At 30.5% G+C, this 14,223-nt stretch overlaps 1 protein-coding gene across 1 annotated transcript in view; it reads left to right on the forward strand.

The window, feature by feature from the left end:
• Positions 1 to 14,223, forward strand: part of LOC129234111 (otoferlin-like) — a 407,264-nt gene that overhangs the window by 237,326 nt on the left and 155,715 nt on the right. The window lies entirely within an intron of this gene.

The raw sequence follows: 14,223 nt of genomic DNA on the forward strand, positions 1-14,223 counted from the left end.
AACTTAATTGGATCAGTTAATCAGGACGGTTAAGATGTTCTTGTGTGAGGGTGCATAACAGCATCAGGACTTAGAAGTTTGGAATTTTTGAAGAAATAATGAATCATGCTGTTTATTCAAACAATTAGCTTATTTCAAACTATTAGCCCAAAATTTGGTAATCGGAAACAACTTTGTTTTTTATCAAGATAAGTATAAGAAGCAAACGTTAGTGTTTGGTGCCTCAAAAATTGTCTTTAAGCTTAGAAATATCTCCTCAATCGCTAGATTTAAACTTAATGGAACATATTTGGAGATATCTGGTGGCTAGATTACGGAAATACACCATTGAAACGGAAAACGAACTAGAAACAATAAGACTCGAAGTATGGCTGAACACTTACTCAGAAATTGCACTAAAAAAGAAAGAAAAAACAATGAAATCTATTCCTAGACGTTTAAAAGCTGTTGTTGATACTGCATGATATTCTACTAAACAATAACTTAGTAAAAAGTTAGATTATTTACTAATTTTTTGACATTTTTCCAAAGTGTACGAAGACTTTTGTGAGATCAAGTTTCTGGCATTTTTTGATTATTGATTTCTTAAAAATCAAGTTTTATTATGTTATTAAAATTTTTCATGTAGTTTTGTTGAAAATAGATTATAGATCTTATAATTAAATACCCATTCCAAAATATTAGTATTAACTACTGGATAGTGACGTATTTCATTGAAAATCGTAAGTGTACGAACACTTTTGGGAGCCATTGTATTTAATAGTTAACTTAGGTAACCATAGTTACAATGGAACTGGATGGAGATAAATGCAAATAAAATGAAAATTAGAGGAGAAAAAGTAGGTAGAAACAAATAATAAGTTGTTTAAAGAAAGGGTTAATCTTACGATTACAAGGGGGGGGGAGAAGAAAAAAGAAGTATGCACAAAAAGGGGTGCATTTTAACGTTATAAATTTGTTTAATTAAAATTCAAGACTCTTAGATTAACAAAGCGGTAGCAAAACGTAATGCATTTAATCAAATACATTTTCCTACTTTCGTTCAACACGAATTGCCAAACTTTTATTTAAATAAAGATTCTAGTTTCCTTTAATTACCTTCAATTATTTTACTTATGTTTGAAAACCACGCTTTTAGATATTCAAATTCATTTTCTGAGAAAAACATTTTTTTAAATTAATACTTGTCATATCTAAAAAATACTCTTAAAATATTGATGTGAAATGAATCGCAACCTTCTATTCCTTCCAAGCCATGAACAAAGTTACGATTACGTGGTCATGATACAGTAACGTGTTCCGTAGCTATTTTATAAGTTTCATTAAAATGTCGAAGTTCTGCCAAATGAATAAATAAATAAAAATTCTAGTTTGTTAAAAAAATGCATAGTTTTCATAATTATGATTATTCCACCTGTGAATGTAGTCAATTTTCTTTCAAAAAAAAAAAAAAAAAAAACCATGGCTCTTGGAATTTACAAAAATTAAACGGCTAGTAATCTGTAAAAACGATTTTAATATTATTTTCAAAGTAAGTATTAGCAATCTTTTCATTATTCAATCATTATTTATTTAGCCATTTTTACGCAAAAGAGTTATAGATCTAAATGAAAGATATAATATACCGTGGTTTGAGTGAGAGTGGTGGAAGTCATCCAAACATAGTTTCAAGTAATTGAAGGCTTTATAAAATCATGAGCAAAAAAAAAAAAAAAAAACAGGACTTAAGGGAATTAAAATTTTATGGGAAACATTGGTATTTACATTTGGGTGCGTTTTTTTACGATGCATCAAACTTTACGAAAAGTTATACGTAACTTGCTTTAAAGTAACTTTATATAAATGTCTAACACCCCGACTATTCTAAAATTTACATTGAGTTTACTGAAAGAATATCAAGTACAAGCAAGGAACAAGCAAGAACTGTTATGTCTGATGCTTTCCCTAACAGAAAATATTGACTCATGATCCAATCAGCGACATGGAAAATGACGTACGTCACAGTCAATCTCACCGCTGCAGGATTTTCGATTAGTGGACAATTTTTGTGCGCTCCTAGTAGACGGTGTATTTCAGTTTTTTGCGCAATTGTTATACTTAACAATAACTAAAGAAGAGTCTAAATCCTTGCTTTACTGAGTTTTTAAAATTTTTAGCTTACGCCACTATGATTCTAACTCGTCTAATTGTAGCCGAATTGCAGTCATAACTAACTCGACAAAATCGATTTTGATGTGTTTGGCGCAGAATAGCTTATGACGGCTCTGGCACCTAAACCCATTACACTGCAAAAAAAAAGCTGTTTTTTTTACAGCAAAATACTGGCAGCTCACATTCCAAAGAAAAATTGCAAAAATTACAATTCTAAACTGTAAAATTTGCAGTAATATACTGTTTTATAACAGACTTTTACTGTGAAATTTACAGCGATAAACTGTAAAATTAGCAGTACTATACTGTCTTTTAATGGAGTTGCCCTGTGAAATTAACAATGATTAACTGTAAAATTAGCAGTAATATACTGCTTTTATATAGAACTGCCCTGTAAAACTTACAGTATCAAACCGTAAAATTAGCAGTAATATACTGCTTTTTAATAGAACTGCCCTGTAAAACTTACAGTATCAAACTGTAAAATTAGCAGTAATATACTGTTTTAGGAATGACTTGACCTGTAAATTTAACAGAGATAATATGTAAAATTAACAGTAATATACTGTTTTGTAACGGAATTGCCCTGCAAAATTAACAGTATCAAACTGTAAAGTTAGCAGTATTATGCTGCGGAATCAACTGAATTGCGCCGTAAAAGCAGCAGTAGTACACGGTTTTATAAATGATTGTGCACAGTAAAATTAACAGCAGTAAACCATAAAATAAAGTTATCAATTTTTATGCAAAAGGGTTTTTCACCCCTATCGTTGTCTCTTTTCATAGCCGAAATCACTGCTTTTACAGCTGAAGAACAATATAGAAAAGTAAAGCAATTGATTCTGTATGTACGTTGTAGAAATCAGCCTACATACGAAATCTGTTCCTTTTCTAAAGTTTTTCAACAACAAAAATAATTGTTTTAGGCTATGAAAAGCGACAAATAAAGAAATATAAAACACTTTTACATAAAAATAGTTAACTGCTGCTAATATATATGTTTTATTGATATTAATTTTCCTTGTACACAAAATAAATCAATGCCCCATCTCAATATTTTATAAACACCTGTTAAAGAAGAAAAAGTGGTGCATTTTCATTTCTACAAGAACTTTTAGCTCTATTGCATGACTTGAAAATTTTACAAATTGAAGGAAATTGCAAAATATGGTCTGAAGCTTTATTTTAAGAACAGTTATAGCTTTTTCATAATACAAAACTTTTTTGATCTGTGAAGGTAGTAAACAATGAGAAAGTTTTTTATATATATAACTGAAAATTCTACATCGTATCTTCACTAAAAGTACTTTTTTCACTTCCAGCATTATTGTAATGCTAAAATGTGCATCATAACGTGGGAAATGTTTTGCGAAATGCAATTCATTAAACCTTTAAGTTTATTTTAACTTTATGCATGCAATTATGTGCATTTATTTTTCTTTTATGGTAAAAACAGAATATTTTCATGGTTTTCTTCTTTTTTAATGTTATAAGTTGCATTTGGATCTACTTTATTTGAGAAATATTAGTAACAAACTAATTTTATTTCACACCATATGTGCAGTATACAGCATTTAGACTGCACAGAATGGTTTTTATTCTGAACTGATTATTATAGATTAGATAATACTTGATCCTATTAACCTTTTAAAGTTTACATAGATGAAAACTATAAACATGTGGCGGTTTAAAATTCCAGAGCTACTAAACAGAAACAATTTTTTACTCGGTATAATAAATTCTGCAGGTTTATGATGTACTAGTATTAAAGTTAAAAATTGGTTTTACTACTCCAAAAATTATATAACTTTATATTTTGTTATACTGTTTTCATGAGAAAAAATGAAACATTCACACTATTAAAAATTGCCAAATTATTTTATTTCGTATACATCATCTATAAATATCGATTAGTAGTTTTTACAGTGAAATTGCAGAAATTCATTTAAAACCGAATGGTCATTTTTTCAAGATCAATATTTTTACATTACAAACTTGATTCTTCTTTGTGACATCTTTTGCGACTTAGGTGCCATCATTAGGCCTTATATCATGAAAGCATCTGTCAAAATAAAAATTGTTAGAATCTCATAAAACTTGTGAACACCAAAAAACATTCATGGAAAAATCAAATTACGTAGGTATAAAAATACGCCCTAAAATGATTAAAATTATGAATCTGAATGATCTGAAATGAAGATTGCCTTGGGAGTTGCTTTTATTTTTAAACCACTTAACATATACCTAAATTGTAATTGAATCGTTTATTTCAGGTACCAGTTAAGCGCTAAATATGTTGTTTTAAGGAGAAAAAAAATGCTGTGCAGCAATTTGGAAACTACGCAATTGAAACGGTGGTTTATTAGTGTCTAATTAAAATAGACCTAATCTGAATACTTTACATAAGAACTCACAAAAGAAAAAAGAAAGAACATAATACATTTTATCTTCCATGTCAAGAAATGCACTTATACTGGTTTCTGAAATACAATTTAAAAAACTCCTTCTAACTTTCGGTAGTTTTGAAGGATTTTGTAATACATAGGAGACCGTTGATTAAGAGCAATATTTATTTTTTTCGATCGGATAACTGAAGTGATCGGTGATTGGGAGAATATATATCTTAAGGATAATAAAACTTGAAACTAGTTTCTTCTTATAATAGACTACAGATTATTGGATTGCAATATGTTTACTTCAAAGCAATAATTAGGATGCGGTAGAGAATTATTTTTTTAGAAAATGGAGCAAGGTCGACGTTTAAGACAACCAATTGGGAAATATTGAGGTATTCATTTAAAACAACGAATACTGCATCTAGCCTCTTTTAGCCCCCCCCCCCTCAACGAGTTGCTATAGTAGCACTGAAAACCGTAGATGTTTTTTCTTTCTTTTTCTTTTTTTTAAAACTTATATTCCATTCCAACACTTGTTAACATCTCGAGCTATGTTCAACTGATACCAGCTTCATATTCTTTTTCTTTGACAGCTGCCCATTATTAGAAATCTGAATATGAAACAATGTGTGATGTAAAATAATTATTTAGATTTCTGTACTTAATATGAAATATTTTACTTATAATTTTTTAAAATATATTTTTTCATATATTTTATTCCACAATTGTGTTATTATATTGTTTAAATTTAATTTTTTGGAGCTTTTTTCTAAGTACTAAGGAATTGCATAAAAAAATCATTTGAGTTGAAATAAAATAATACCGTAAGAGCATTCTATCTTATATCTGTCTTAATATTTAAGCATAATTTAAGATGTTTCATTTATATTTTATGTCTTTCAAAATGTGGACGCCCCCCCCCCCCTTGTTTTGAACAGCTATCGATGTCCCCCATTTAATCCACCAGCGACTTTTTTTTTAAAGTGCTACTTCTTTTGATAGGATTTAGACAATTTATCTTTAAGTTTTTCAGAATTTACCTGAAATCCGGAAGAAGCAATTCTATATTCCCAAAATCAAGATGGCTTAGTTAAAGTCAATTCAGTAAAAAGTGAAAATCGATCAGAAAAGTTGAAAGTTTTTAACAAAAGAATAAATCGACAAACATGTCAAGAAATAGATTAAATCTGATACTGCCAGTTATAATCATTAAGAAATTGTAAGTCCACATTTGGCCCGCCGTCCTTGTTGTAAACAATGCTACCCTTCTTGGAAATGCTTGCCAGAGGACCGCACCTCTTTTAACTGCAAATTTAAATATGCTCACATTTGCAAAATAACTGCTTTTTATTTACATTACAATAAAAATAATCTATAATTTTGTTTGATAAGTGTCACAAGTCTGAATATACGGAGAAAGTTTCATACGCTGTAATGCATCGTACTTTAAACTCTAATCTTTATTGTTGCTCCCATTATGAAGTTGACTTTAAATTTTGTTCCTTTAAATTTTTACAAACATACGTACAAGAAATAATAAAGTACTTAACATTCTGATTTGGTTCCTTCAATTTTAATAACATGTAAAAACAAAGAATCAGTGCTCCAAAATTTACTGGAAAATAAAAAAATAAATAAAATAAATAATGAAATACGTTTAATTTAGCACTAACAACAGAAATTTCTATATTCCGGTGATTCTTGAAATGATAATATTCAACTACCCATAAAAACCAATATTGAATCACAAGTTTAAAAAACCCAGACGTAAATGAATTGTATGATCCATCACATTTAAATTTAAAAAAATTTAGTTTATCTTGTTCCAATACATAGTCCTTGATTGTAACATAAAACCTGACAACGGGCACACAAAAATCAGCTTCAGGGGCCCAATATGGCACACAGACCATAGGATAGGCTTTAGTGGCTAAGAACGCTCTAAAACTCAAAAGCATTTGTGATTACAAATTACATTCTAAAACATAAAAATATAAATGAAAAAGGTACTTATAAACTTCCGTTACCGGCATTCATGTCACTAAGTGAATCATCGCAACATCGTTCAGACTAGAGGCTTCTTTGAAATTCCAAGCAGAACACAACCACGAACTGCCATCTTGATAAAATGAGACCACCCATTCAATTCTGGTCACAAGTTACGTAGTTCTTTACATCTGCATATCACTAAACTCATAGAAATAATATTGCATTAGTGAAGGAAATTCAGGCGGCTAGAATGAAATACTTTAAGACATGAATAAAAAAAAAAATAGAAATATATTACAGGTCATCTGTTTGTGTGCACAAATTATAAGTTAAACATAATGGAATAATTGAAACATTTCAAAAAAAAGAAAAAAAAAAACTCTAGAAAAATATGTCAATGCAATTCAAGCTTTATGTAAATTTTCCCTAGAGAAAGGTTTTGTAAAACAATCAGCTACATTATTTTTAGTTTCAACAAATTTTATTCCAAATTCATTTTTATCAATCAAATTCCTTAGAAACTAGTACCCCACATCAATCTGCTTAGTTCTACAATTTCCTATTGCAGAACTAGAAAAATCGATTGCAACTAGATTGATTAATAGTACTCTACTGTGACAATCTAAAATTTTGAACTCTTTTCGTAGCTATTTGATTTAAAATTCCTTTAACCCACATCCTTAGATTATTCACTAATTGAAACATACTCCGCTTCCATCGTTGACAGTTCTACGCATTTTTGTTTGAATGTACCACCATATTATTCGTACCCTATCCAAAAACACTACAAGCCCCCCCCCTCAATTTTTAGTTTCAACAAATTGTATTCCAAATTCATTTTTATCAATCAAATTCCTTAGGAAATAGTACCCTACATCAATCTGCTTAGTTCTGAAATTTTCTATTGCAGAACTAGAAAAATCGATTGCAACTGATTGATTAATAGTACTCTGTACTGTGACAATCTGAAATTCTGAACTCTTTTCGTAGCCAATTGATTTAAAATTCCTTTAACCCACATCCTTAGATTATTCACTAACGTCGTGATTCGAGGCGTAATCTGTATCAGAATGACAATGATTTATTCAATTTACAGACAAAATTTAGATTTCAGGGATGGACAAACCTTTCAGGTTGTCTCACAAATCTCCTCTTTTACATCCGCATATAGATACGCATTGCAACATTTACATGGAAATGGACTCAATGTAGCTTATACACAAAAATTCAAAAGAAAGCTTCAATCAAAGGAAAAAAATTACTGGAGAGAACACTTGTGAAAAGTACCCCCCCCCCTGGTGGGTATTTGAAATTACCAGTCTGGTCTTGAAGCGCGTTATTTCATTCTGCTCATTTGTTTTTAAATAAAAAAACATCTGTACCCTTTTTTATTTCTAAAACTTTCATTCAGTGGAACCAATTCGTAAACGTTTCTTTCTCATATCACCTGAATTTATTGAGCCATTCCGTTTTGCCAATTTTAAATCTCGGAAATGTTATCTTCTAGCAAACTTGAATTATCCCCCCTATCTTCATAAAAATCCTATACTTTTCTTGAATTATCATCACAAGTAAAATTAAAATATTGTGTCATATTCAATGTTATTTTCAGAACAATAAACCTCGGCTCCACGATTCGGACTTTAGAACCGTCGTGTTAATAGAATAATACTTATCCCTGCATTCTTTATTTTGCCTTGGACTTTCTTTAATCCATTTAATACTCAACATGCTATTTTATGATTTTCAGGATATTCTTCTTCTACTTCAGATTTACTCAGTAGTGAAATAAAACTGTGTCCCTCTGTTTCTCGTTCCTGGGGGGGGGGGCGCCCAGAATTTATTTTCATCAAATTTAACATTCAGCGTTTCTGCCACTTCGCGATTTTTGAGATCCCAAATTCTGTATGTAACCTTTCGTATGAAACGCATATCCTACCATGACTCCTTGTTGAGTTCTCATATCCAATTTGTTTATTTTCTGTTTTGGAAGTCCAATATACGAAATGCAGCCAAAAAAAAAAAAAAAAAAACCGGGAGTGTTTAATAGATGGCTTTCTTCCCCCCATAGCTCAAAATAAGTTTTGTTTAATAGATGGCTTTCTTCCCCCAAATAGCTCAAAATACGTTTTGTTTAATAGATGGCTTTCTTACCCCAAATAGCTCAAAATAGGTTTTGTTTAATAGATGGCTTTCTTCCCCCAAAAAGCTCAAAAAAGGGTTTGGTTTTTCCTTTTAAAACCGCTCTAGTCCAAAAGCAGTGGAAGTACATAGCTGCTTCGGCTCAAAACTGCTGAGGCACATTCGATTCATTTGAAAGTTTCCATTCATTAATGTTAACTTATTGTGTTCTATGACGCTACTTTGTTAACTAGAGGATTTGTTGGTTTTTTCGATTCTTATGCTTTGGTCGCTAAGGTAAATTTCAAACCGGGAGTTCAGAAATTCCTTTCCGTTATCGGAGCTTTGCCACAAATCTCTCTTGTCTTTTGAAATCTGACAAAGTGTTCTTAAACCTCACTTTTCTTCTTAAAGAAATAAACTGGAGAGTTTCTTGAAAAATCGTCTATTATTGTGAAAATAATCCCCCCCCCCTTTAAAGAACTCAACTGCTAAGGAACCCATCGCATTCAAATGCAAAAGATCTTACCGGGCGTTGGCTTGAATCTCCGTTACAGGTTTAAACGAAGTTCTCCGATTTTTTCATTTTACACGGATAACAATCTGACATATTTTTACTTTTGATAAGCAGTGAAAGACAGTGAAGTACAGAATCACACTTTTCATTATTTATAATATACTTTTTGTCTTCATCCTGAACACGTTAATGCCAAAATTTAAGACTCAAAGTGTTCTAAAAGTTAAAATGTAAGGAAACTGATGAGTTTCAAGGTTATAAGAGTTTCAAATTCTACTGTAGTTCTCGAGCATCTACTTTTCTAAATGAGCATGTCCTTCAAAGCGAATAAAATATGACAAACAATGCATAATAATGTAAATATTCTACTTTAAATTTAAAAGCTGTAATTTTGACGAGAACGAAACACTGCCAGATCAGAAATGAAAAGTCGAAAATTTTAAAATATAGCCAGGCACGGCCTGAACTTAAATATGTTGGGAAGACGTATAATCTCAATTTGCCAAATGGAACTTAAATATTTGCCGATTAATAAAATACTGGTGAACGCACATATTAAGTACGCACAATTAAGTACAATATCTAATGAAATTTGGTCATTCGAAAATTTAAAAATTGCAACATTACAATTATGTCCCCAAATTTGCCGAATAGCCAGACAAAATTTTCCCAATATGGCATTTTTGGAGAGGTCATAGAGACTCCCCGTGACCTCCAATCGAGTGCCTTTAAATATAGTTTCTAAAATTATTTTTACGTTCACAAGTTTCAATGGTACTAGTGCAATTTTCCTGAAGTAAAACTTTAATTTCCTGCTGACGCAAATATAAAACTTTTAAAACACAAGGGTTTCGTGTTTGTATTTTAAAATGCTTATTTTTTAAGTTTTTTTTTTTTTTTTTTTTTTTTTTTTTGAGTTCTTTATTGATGATTTTTTTTAATTATTATTATTTTACTTTCGACCGATAAAAATGAAAGCTGGCTCCAGATTTCAGAGAATTTTGAGTCGTTCAGACATCAGAGTATTGTATTTCCACAGTGTCAAATTCTTCAACAAAAAATATCAGTAAATTATATACTGTTTGCATGTCTCTCTGTCACGTTGTTATTTTATTTATTTACATTTTATTCATCGAATTATGTACAGAATATAAAAGCTACTGACGCTATAACGTAAAGTTTTTCAATAAAATGGTTAAATGCAAAATGTTAAAGAATTTAAAACTGAACATAAGAAAAAAAAAACAGAAGAAAGATGTCAATCGCGATATGTTAAAAATTCACTAGAGAAAATAAAAATTTAAATTTTAAGCACTGACATAGTATATAACACAAAATGTAATCGTACACAAAGTTTAATGTTCTAATAACTTTAAATACGATCAAGAAAGGAATTGATTTATTTTTAAATAAAATTTGAGTTTCAGAAAATGTTTAAAAACTATCACACGTGCAGTAAAATATTCAGAATCACAACAACTACTCAGATTTTTGCTAGAAAGCAATCGCTGCAACTTATCAACTATAAGAAATTGCAAAGTTAGCATCAACGAATATTGGGATACCAATTGCAATTTCAAAATAAACTGTTATTTTACATACATTCTCGATGATAAAGAAAACTATATTTTGAGGAAAAGGGAATGAATAATATAACCAGCACTTACCTTTAACTTGGATTACAATTGAGCAGTCCTGCCTCAGCACACCCGAATCATCAAAAAACATGGCTGCCAATATCTTGAATTCATTAGTTTCTGTTCCCGTATGAAAGAAACACCTTTTGCGCATCGTTTTGCGCAATCTAAAATATTTTTACAGTTTTTCTCTGTTATTTGGCAGAGCAGTATTAAACTGTAGGAAAAAGCAGTATATTACTATAAAAACAACAAGTATTTTTTGCAGTGTAGAACCAACCAGCGATATTGGTATATAAAAACGAAAGATCTCTTATTTCATGGTGAACTTCTGGCTATTTGTTTCTTTATTTATTGCTTATAGTTTTGGATACTGTTTTGAATTCTTCAATTGTTATCTTCGTTTTTCTTCAATATCGTGCAACAGGTAATGAAAAATGGCAAAAAGCATTGAAACATATTAAAAACGCAAACCATTATTGATAGTTCTATCGTGTAATGGTAGGAGAAATATACTTTTTTAGACCTACACGATTAGATCTAACACGAAATCTCATAACACAACTCATGATTGAATTAAATGTTGGTAAAAATGAATTTATTCTGTTTAATGGGTTGCTATGGATACAACTATGGTTTCGTGACTGATACTACAAAAGAACAAATTATCTGCCATTTATGGTAGTTTTCCTTCCATTCCTTTTTCATTTTTAGAAAAAATACATAGTTAATATAAAAATCGAAGCCTGTTAATGTAGCAGAAAACTTCGATTGCTGTGATAAATATTAACGAGGGTTTTCTAAATCTTAGAAGCCTGCAGGTCTTACATTTTTTTTTTAACTGCGGTAAATTTGACAACATTTTAACATACTTGAGTCATTGCCACCCTCCGTCAATAATCCTTGGGGAAAATCAGCAGAATAAATCGTGGAGGTTGAACAAAATATAAAGCTACATGCATTCAACGTATACACTTTCGAAAGAATGACGACAATCAGAAAAAATATACTCTTTCAAAGTTCAATAAAAAAGGAGATAGCTTCCGATTAAGGCATCTTCTTCTCGAGATGTCTTGACTCAAGCAGATAGTTTTTCTTTGATGAGTTCAATGATATTTGAAAAACTCTTGACTTGTTTGAAATTCATAAATTCTACGATCTCTGCAAAAAAAATGTTTTTGTTTCAATAATTTCTTGGAGGTGTAAGATTTAGTATTTTTTGCTACGAAACTGCTTAATGCGTTTGATAGCTTTTTTCGTGCAACGAACTACAGAATCCAATAGTAGATTTATGAATTCATTGATTAAAGAACTAATATTGAATAACAAGTTTTAAAAGCTCCTGACTCTGATTGCGAACCTCATACTAAGATAAACTTCGCGGGTCAGAACACAAATAAAATTTAAAAAACTTCAACTTTTTTCTTGATGACATGCGAAAAACGGTAAAGGAAAGAGCACCACAACTAGTAAAATTTGCTCAAAAGAAAAATCAAGAAGAAAAACTGAAAATCTTTTTTAACGCCTTTCTTGTATACTAAAATTAATTACAAGAATTTTATTTGATCACAAATAGAAACTAGCAGCAGATTAAAATAGATTAAAATAAGCTTTCTTTCCTTGTAGACCAATAATGACACCGTTTTTAAAATCTTTGTTCAAAAATTATAATTCGAGTTTTATATAACTTGGAAGTTTCAAACAACTTCCATCACAGGCAGAAAATTTAACTCTTTCAACTGGTACTAATATTTCAATTGTGAAAGTAAGTTTTCACCACAAAACATGGTGATAAAGCAACTTCTTCAGCCAACATTTTTAAGTTTCATTGTACGATAACTTTGCATTTAATGAAATAGACACGCAGATTCACGTTCACCACGAAATAGAAAAATTAACTGCAGTGCAATTCTCACAGGGTCGCGCAGTTATATGCGCAGATGTCCATTAGAATCGTAAGGGTACCTCAGGTCAAAAACCTTTATTAGGAAAAATAAACCGTACAGAATAACGAGCAAGAATGTTTTCAGTGAATGAAAAAATTTGCTATCTTTGGTAAAAATAAATTTTAGAAAGTAATATAGGGGTGAAAAGCGTTACTAATAATTGTTGTGATAGCAAAAAAAAAAAGAGAAAAAGGTCTAGAGCGGGATTCGATCGTGCTATCTCTGGAGCACAAGATCGCGTCTTAACCAACTAGGCTAGCGGAGCTCCTCAAGAGACTGACATTTTAAACTCATAAGGCGCTTAGGAGACTTCATGGCGACTTTGAATCGATTTTTCTCATAATTTTCTGAGTACTGCGTCGTATTACTTTAGCCACGTAAGGTACTAGGGGTCCTCTTTCACCTAAAAAAAGTTGACGCAAATCTCCGACCCCACGATCGTGCCGTCTCCTTGTAAGTGAATGAAAATTAACTACAAAGTGTCAAATAAAAAATTATTAAATAAAAACAAAATCCTTTTCTCATTTCACATGCTCATTCAAATTTTACAGGGTTCCTTGAATCAGAAAGGAATGCACCCCGACTGTTGATCCTTCTGTTCTGCTTTTGAATTTATGATTTGTCTTATCTGTGTACGGTTATAAAACTATTTCAACGGTGTAATTATTCAGTAGTACTTAATAACATTCTAAACTACTGGGCTTATACATTTTTCTTTTTAGGTTTTTTCGCAGTCGGTTTTTTGTTTTTATTTAATATTGTTTTATTATTTGTTGTAATTTTAGCTTCATTATGCTACTTTTAAAAAATTGTTAGTTTTATTTATAAAATATAGTATTGTTTAAAACTATTGGATAATAAGTAACTGATCAAAAGCATCATAAGTTCATGAAAATTGTGCACATTTTTTTTTTATTTTTACAAATGTCTGATCAAATTTGAAACCATGTTATTTTGTATTCACATTATTATAATGTAATAAAGAAAATTAGAAATTGTGTTTTTTTAGAAACATTATGCAGAAAACTAAAATCCATAAATAAATTGCCGATCTAATGAAAAATCTATGTATTTTCTCAGTGGGATCAAGTATTCCCCATGAAGGGCTCATGTATCCCTTGATGTGGGGATACATGATCCCTTTATGAAATGTTTGAAAAAAATTATTTTACCAAAATTATCTGTTTCATTTCAACTAAAAAAATACTGTCAGATAGAGGGAAAAATTACCTTTCTTCACGTATTTTTGTTTTAAAAAACTGATAATATGCAGCAGAGAAAAAAAATGAAAACTATAGTGGGGATCAAGTATCCCCAGTCTCTCCTACTAAGTTATATCTCCTACTTCACTTACTCGGATTAAAAGACTGTTTCATTGCACTGAACTATTTTTTTGCTCAACTTGTATTTTATAAATAAGAAAAAAAATTTCATTTTATTTACTGTTTTTTGCATTTCGGATATTC

The sequence above is a fragment of the Uloborus diversus genome, chromosome 1 (genome assembly GCF_026930045.1).
Source record: "Uloborus diversus isolate 005 chromosome 1, Udiv.v.3.1, whole genome shotgun sequence".
Classification (NCBI taxonomy): domain Eukaryota; kingdom Metazoa; phylum Arthropoda; class Arachnida; order Araneae; family Uloboridae; genus Uloborus; species Uloborus diversus.